The following is an 8,462-nucleotide window of genomic DNA, read 5'->3' on the forward strand; positions in this document are numbered from 1 at the left end:
ATTCATAATCACTCTTGGAAGATGACTGCATTAAGGAGTGCATCAGAATTATAAAATCATAGATGTCAGATGTAACTGAGACAGGAAATTTACAGGACCAAGACAAGTGAAACCAGTTGAATTCTACTTTTTTTCTGTCATCGTTAATGGTGAATTTTAATTAGTTTTTAGTTGAACTTTTGTTTCAATAAGTTGCGAATGGCTAAGTTATGTTTTGCAATACCAAGGTGATTCGAATTAGACCCGATATTAAATCTTTATACTAAATGTGAATAACATGAATACATTGTGCACTAAAGCATCCTACGTATGGGCTTCAACAAAAATACTTTAAAAAAAATTGTTATTTCTCGTTTGCAGATTTTTTGTCCTATTTCTTTTCCTATAAAATCACCAAATGACCGAAACACCATTCCCCAAAATAAAGATCGCACCATGTAGCCACTGTTACGAAAACGAGTGCTGTATTTTTGGTTCACTGTACACATTAATGAATCAAAACTTAAAAATGCAAACAGAATTTTTAAACTATTACTGGTACACACTTCACGCAATCACATTAAAAAAATCCCAAGATTTCAGGACGACGTACCAGAACAGCAGCAAACGCCCAGGCCGCTGTCATTCTTATTACATGTACCACACACACACGCGCACTGATCTTTGTAAACAACGACAATCGTGGACTCCCTATTGTCCCTAATCCTCATTCCTTTGTTTGTACTCTTAACTTTTTAGCAACAGCTCTCATTGGGTTTTGTACACGAATTTCACTCGTGGACGTTCGGTAAATCGTAGACGTATAAGTCTCGTTCAAATGACGTCATTTCCTACAGACCATCCACGTGCATCAGCATTTTGAGCGTCAACTTGCATAACGCGTATCGGCTGCGTCGTATTTCGAACACATTTTGAGCAACAAGCGCGCGTGTTTTGAACATTTTTAAAACTGCGCAATGCGTGCTTGATTGCGTAAATGCGCATTTGCAGATCTCCTACAGAGATGGCCGTCATTGAGCGATCCCTATTGTTTGTGCCCTAACCCTTTTGTCCTAGGTCCACGACTGCCGGTGTTTACATACTCACATGGGGCTCACTAACAACCGGGACCGTCAGAAAATGTGTGGGTACGGGACACGTACGCGGCTCGGAAAAAAAACGAGCTAATTATATCACCATTTCGTGTGGTTATGTCATAAAACCCATCTAAACATTTTAATGTGGAATGCAGATTACCCATAGTGTGCCAGATGAAATAGGCATGCACAATAGTGATTTCAAAAGCGTTTTTTTCTCCGAGCCAGCATACATGTCCCATATCAGCACCATTTCTAATGGTCCCCATTTTTCCCAAGATGTTGGAAAAAAATCCCCAGAACTTGGGGGAAAATAATCTCAAGGAGTGACCATGCTAACTTCACGTCATCTTAACCTGATTGAAAAATATACAAACATAATTGATACGTATCTTACCATCATAGCTTATAAATAATGTACAATATTTCCAAAGATTACAAAGTGAGGGGTGTGTTGGGGGGGGGGGGGAGGTGTTTAGGGGGGTGGGGTGTTTGGGGTTATCCTGACGTCAGTTGTGCGTGTTGTCCAGTTTCTCCCACGGCCAGACGAGGAGTTCAGCGTCCGGTCAGAACGTCCAGCAGGTGACTGGTTTGTGTACTGACCTTCATAGGCTCGCTGGAGGTGGGTAGAAAATGGCCGCCGCTCAACTGAAGCAGGTCGGGAACCTCAATCTGGAAAGTTAGAAAGAAATAACGGATAGAAGAACATTATTGATTGATAATAATTATAATGTGATGCTTATACAAAAAGTCTCAAAGCGCTTCACAATTATTATTTCTATTCATCAGGCCATGAGACCAGTTTTTACAGCAGCTCGAGATCAGCGCAATCTGGACTCTACCTTCACAGGTACCCATTTATAGGTCTACCCCTTAGTTGAAAAATGCAATTGAAGTAAAGTGTCTTGCCCAAGAACACTAGCACCATGTTCCTCAACAGGGTTCCAACCCATGCACTGTTACGCACGAGTCAGATGACGTAACCATTGGACCACAGCACTCCACAACTGAATTGTCAATAAGGCCTTAGTATGTTGATGCTCAAATATTGTTACCCCTGATCATCAGGCCAATATCTATCACCTGAACCTCTACATGTAAAACCCTCAAAACACAACGCCCTTCCTTAATGAACCCCTCCATATTTGGCCATAAGCCCCGCCCACATTTTGGTTTGAGTACATTTCACACAGTGCTTGTGATGAAGATTGATCAAGCTACTGTGGTCACATGATCAAATGGGCCGATCTTATTGGTCAATGCGTAGTTTGATTGACAGGCAGGAAGCTGTACAGGAAGGAAGCTGTACAGTTGTAACCCCCCCCCCCCCCTGCCCACCCACACAAGTGTGTATTTGCCTGCAATCGAGGACCCCCTATTGTCCCTCTTTTGTTTGTACTTCAACTTTTTAGGAAGATCTCCCATATGTTTTGTACACGATCGCCAAATTAGGGACCTTCGGGAATTGGGGACCCTATTGTCCTCCATTGTTCAACGTCCCCTTTGACTGCAGAAACAACCTGACCACCCACCCACCCCCACACCCCCTGCCCTCCAACCCACCCACCCACCCACCCATCAGGACCGTTTACGGTGAAAAGGCAAACTGTCAATACTCGTGTTACCTTTTATTGAGATGTTGTTGTTTTCAGTGGATGCTAGAGCTGATAGCTGAGTTTCATGTTGCTCTCCAGGATGTTGACCAACTCCTGGTAACGGGGGACTTTACCAGACTCCAGCTTGGACCAGACTGGCATGTCTGTATTCGAGCCCCAAAAAAATAAACCAAAGGAAAAACAAAAAGGAAAAATCAAGATCAGACTTTGACTGGGATCTGAGTGAATGCTGCCCTCATCCTTGGGACTCGTGTCAAATTGAGTGGCTGTGGCTGTGTCAGAATGACATGACTAAGGCTTGTAGGGAAGTGGCTTCTATTGGTGCATGTGTAATTGGAAGCCATAGCCAGCATGCATTTTTTAGGCTCTTTTTCAAATGAGGAATTATGTTAAAGGGAATAAACATCATTTGCTTTTGCTGTAATTTTCAGAAATGGATGGAATTGGGGGGTTGGAAATATATAGCAAATATTGTTACACTGACTTTTTTGAGGTTTTGGGTTCGAAAATGCTATAAAAACCAAGAAAAACAATCATTTTCCTGTAGTCTGGTTCCCTGAATCCATACAAGAAGAAACAGAGCAGTTTACATACATTGGGGAATTGTAAGGTCAGGGAACCAGTCTAGCTGGCTCGTATCCGTTCATAGGTTTGTAATCGATTGCAAACAAGTGCGATGGTCAATTGGGGCCAGTATTTGAAAAAAAGCCAGTTTTTTTCAACGCTGATCGGCCGATCAGCGTTGGAAATTGATACAAAAATAGCACTTTTCTTGAAAATGACAGTATACCAGGTGCCATGATTTTACAGGATGCTTTACACTGTCATTCACTAACAGTCCAGCAAGGTATTTCAAAATGATTTGGTAGTTTTATTTTTTGATGTTTGCAAATGTTGTATTTTCCCTTTAATACCGTTTCCTGGTGAAGCGTGAAATCAGTGCCCATTTTCTCGTAAAGCTAAGCCTAAACTGGAAGTGGGAGCCTACTGGAATCATCAGCCCAAAGCCAAGAGGCTTTAAAATAAATTAGCGAAGTCCTTGCGGCTCAGAAATCTTGCAGATCCTCTGATGGAAATTGAGAGGACTGGGAGTTGAGAAAGAGAATGAAACCAAGCACCTACCGTTGAGTGAGATTTCAAAAGCACCCGTGGAGAGAAGTTGCGTTTCTATGGCGTTAGTGATGAAGAACAACATCAAACAGGAATAAACCTACACACAGATAAACAAAGAGACCAACAAACAAACAATAGTGGATTAGGCTCATAGGATCTGGCAATGATACATGAAAACTGCATTGTTGAAAGAGAAATGGCATCTGGCTCAGTCAACAGTTAGTGCTAACCTTCCTCAATCCTACAAAGTCCTCTGGGCAATTTGGGAGGATTTCGGAGAATCGAGGCTGAATGCTACATACAATTTTGGAGGATTGTGGAGAATTGACGGCCATGTGGACATTCAGTATCGGTTGATTTTTGGAGGAATGCGGCTGAATGGTGTTTCAAGAAGAGGAGGATTTTGGAGGATTGAGGCTGAATGCATTTTGAGAGGCAGGGCTGTTGGAGGATTTTGAAGGATTGAGGCAGTGGGTATCCTTCATTTGAACATCAGTGCGATATTTTGGAGGTTTTTGGAGGATTGAGGATGGTTCAACTTCTTAGCAAAAACGGGCCTGGGGTTAGGGTAAAAGCCAAGTAAAAATAAAAACATGTTTGGTATCCTGGCCTACTTGATTTTATTGAGGCTTACTAAATCGTTGATACAACAGCAAAAAACGAAATAAAATACTGTGTGTGAGACAGAGTAAATGCCTATGTAATGGATATTTGGAGGTCCATGTTAGATAGGATCAAAAGCTAAAAAGAAAAAACACAAAAATATAAAAAATGATACATTCATTAAAAAACTGTAAAAAGTGAGGGTAGGCCTACATGTATATTTTTTTCAATATACATGAATGGTATTCTCACTATCACCACTGTTAATACCTTTTTAATTGGTTCGTTTAAATTGTGAATAATTATGGACGGAAATTGCTGATAAAAATGAGGGTACATGGTACCCACACCATCTGCTACACAACGCAGGATCGTGCAGTTACATTATTTTTAAGAATACTATTTTCATGGCCACTCTTACCTGGATAGGCCTATCCTAAACAAATTACACAATTATTTTTTTCTTCACTTTCTGATTGTTGGAATGTACATGTTGGGTGGTCACAACCAGAATACAAAACAATTTGGAATAAAAATAAATGTCTTAAAAAGAACACAGCCGAATATATTTATAATTAGTAATAAAATATGAAAGATATTTAATAACACCTTCATTAAAAAATAAATAAATAAAATAAAACCAAAGGCTTACTTTATTTTCGATGGCCCAAGTCCAAAATCCTGGGGTTTCTAAATTGAAGGCAGGGAAAGGATTGCTACCGCTAACGATCAGGATGATTAGTCCAATCTTCAGGATACCGAAAGCACTGGCTAAGTAACGCCGGACAGGGTGAGCTGGAAAGTTTTCTCCCTCGATACTGAGTTGCGGATACCGTGCTCGAAGCCGATGGGAGTACTCTTCGAACACTTGCCGGTAACCTCAGGAAATACTGAAATTTGAACAATTGTGAAATTTTACTGAAATTAAAAAAGTTGTCAAAAAAAAATACTGAATTTAAAAAACAAAATGTAGTGTGATTAATTGACAGTTTAATATTGGCCTATGGTAAACAAATTTTGAGATTCAAATCTTTTTGCCGATTTCGTAGTTACGGGTCCCACTTTTGTTTTGCTCATGGAGCTTTATTATCATTCCCAAATGACTGCCGCAACATATGCAGACTTTTTAAAAATTTTGATGCCCTTTAAAAAAAAAGTATTGATTTTCTATCGTTCGGTAGAAAATCCAATTGGGAAGATTCCCCATATCTGGCCATCACTTGTCACCCGTTGCACAAACCCTATGCGACTGGTCTGAAAACTTCTAAGTGTTTTAATTCTAAGTAAATACTTCAATATTTTCCCTGCTAAATTTGACTTTTTAGGACATATTATCACTTTCTGATGGCTGAGCCTGATAGGTCACTGAAGAGAAAAATTCGTGACGGCCAGATATGGGAATCTTTCCTTTTATCTTCGTGTTGCGTTGTGTCGTCTTCATTGTTGTTTTACCCCAAAATATGTTGCATGTTGCGTTCAATGCATTGAGTCGTCTTCATTGTTGTTTTACCCCAAAATTCTTCTCAAAAAATCAAACCCTGTCCTCTATCCATGCTATCCATGACACTCCTGTGAGTGTTGGTTTCAATTGAACATCGCTAACTTACTTGGGCGAGTCGAATAACCTAAAACTTGGATTGTCGTTCTCTTATTTACGGGGCCCTTAACAAAATCACAACCTTTTTATTATTATATATCATGATGGCAATTGAGGTGAGAAAATTTTCTTTGAAAATAAAAACCACATCATCATGATCATAAATTAAAAATCAAAGACAATAAACACAATCACAATCAAACAACATCAACAAGATTCCCAAACAAACATGACAAAAGGGTTGCAAAGTAGTTATGTGAAAGGGGACAGAAACAAAAGAAACGAAAGGAAAGAAGGAATTCACCAATTCAATTATAGTACAGAGAAACTACAAAGTACAATGAATAACGACATGACGATGTAGCGTAACGTTTTCGTTATATATGAACATGATGAAAATTGTATGTAAACTTACCAGTACAGAATTTTCAGAGAAGGACCGCTAAATTGGGAAAGTTTCATTGCTGGCCGTTCATTTGGCGTGGCCTCTGTCTGCGTTAATTCCCGTAACGTGAGAAAACCTAGACATAGGAACACTAAACCGTAAATTAGTGTTCCGTTCGCCATGATTGTGGCAGGTTTTTTACGAAAATGAACGCAGATATTTTTCGTCGTATGTTTACCACACCGGCGAATTCAAGGCAAAAACCCACGTCAATAGAGGGCTCCCTATTGTGACTTATCTGAAATTACTTGGCTACGGCTTTCATTTACACGCGCGTCTACGAAAATGAAGCCACTTCCCATAAACACATGTGTTACTGCTGGTCATAGTCACGTGCATGGCCGTGGAAGCTCCGCCCAGTGCGATATGATTGGACTTTGTTTAGTCACTGTCTGGTCACGTGTCGAAAGAAGTGTAGCGCGTTCACAATTAAGCTATATAAACAGCGCGCAACTAGCTAGCTACGAACAGGCCGACTTGTCGGCAAGTTGTCGCTAGCCTCTCAAACTCAAAGGCCGCAAGAGTCGCGTTAGCCTTCTTGTTTGGCTAACTTGACTTGTTATAGGCTGTGGTCCCTGGCTGAAGTCTGGTACATTGCGTGCCCAATTATTAGGCTGGTTTAGATTTGCTACACCCATTTATAGTGGAGTTGTGATCATAAGTTGGTGTATATATCAAACGTGGGGATATCTTTGTAAAGCTTCAAGACTCAAATGAGCGTGCTGGTCCGTATGAATACATTAGTATAAGTTGTGGAAACTAAACTCTGAGATTTCAACCAGCATCGAAGCATATTTATGAGTATGATGAGTGGTAACCAGCTTGAGGGGGACCTGCACAGGCCCCAAATCGAGGTCCAGTTGTTGAAGCGCGAGAAAACTTGGCTAATGGAGCTTGTTCCCTCGTGTCCGCTTTTGCCTCTCGTAGAGATGCTTCCAATATTGAAATATAAATTTCAATATTGGAAGCATCTCTACGGGAGGCAAAAGCGGAGATGAGGGAACTACTGGTTCGAATCCAGTCAAATGAGAAAATTCCAACAAGGAGCAGTCGAAGCGTCTGAGCGAGATGGACCAAAAGTTGGATACTGTGTTGGATGTGTTGAAGCATCCTCCGTGCTTGAAGGAGGCACCTAGTAAGGAGCCTGGGGTATCCAGAAGCATGGTCCCGCCTCCAAAGAGGCGAACCAGAGCCGACATACAGTGTTTCTTCTGCAGGGAACTGGGGCATATAAACTCGCAGGTGATCGGGCCTTCTCTATTGCTGCTCCCCGATTGTGGAATAGTCTACCCATCCCTATCAGAAACTCCGATACTGTGCCAACCTTCAAGAAGGCTCTCAAAACCCATTTCCCCCCCCCCCCCCCACACCATAGCTGGTCGTACGCCCTTGTTGTTTTTCTGTTGTTCTTTCTGTAGTTCTTCTTTCTTTGTTTCAGCGCCCTGTATCCTTTGGCAATTTGGCGCTCTATAAATCCAGTTATTATTATTATTATATAGTGAGAGAATGCATCCAGCCCAAGTGCAAATGCTCTCAGAACCAGGTGAATGAGAGTCATCAGCCGGCCAGAGCGGAGGGAGGGTCAGTAGCTCCTCTCCTCAAGGGGCCGTCCTACGGTCTATTCGTGGAAGGGTCAGTGAGATCCACCAAGTTCAATCTGTTGGTTGACACCGGTGCCACTGACTCACTCATGAGCTCAACAGTGTACTACAAACTGCCGAAAGAACAACGACCCGTCTTGGAAGGATGTAACGCTGGGATGAGACAACTGGATGGAAAACCGCTGACAGTGCTCGGCGCGGCATGGACGGACCTGCAAGTTGGGAAAACCGTGCACACAGTCAGGGTCATCGTTGCCGACATTACTATCCCAGCTATGTTGGGGATGGATTGGCTGATACCAACTCAAGGGAGCTTGGATTTCCGGAGACTGGAGCTGTGTGTGAATCGTGAAAGGATCAAGTGCACGGGGAGCACCGGAGAGCCATTTGCTACCCCTGTGGTTACATAAA

At 41.7% G+C, this 8,462-nt stretch overlaps 1 pseudogene; it reads right to left on the minus strand.

Annotated features, from left to right (window-relative positions):
* Positions 1 to 2,726: 2,726 nt before the first annotated feature.
* LOC119724164 lies at positions 2,727 to 6,718 on the minus strand (annotated as a pseudogene).
* Between the last annotated feature and the right edge of the window lie 1,744 nt (positions 6,719 to 8,462).

This window comes from Patiria miniata, unplaced genomic scaffold (assembly GCF_015706575.1).
Source record: "Patiria miniata isolate m_02_andy unplaced genomic scaffold, ASM1570657v1 HiC_scaffold_18, whole genome shotgun sequence".
Classification (NCBI taxonomy): Eukaryota; Metazoa; Echinodermata; class Asteroidea; order Valvatida; family Asterinidae; genus Patiria; species Patiria miniata.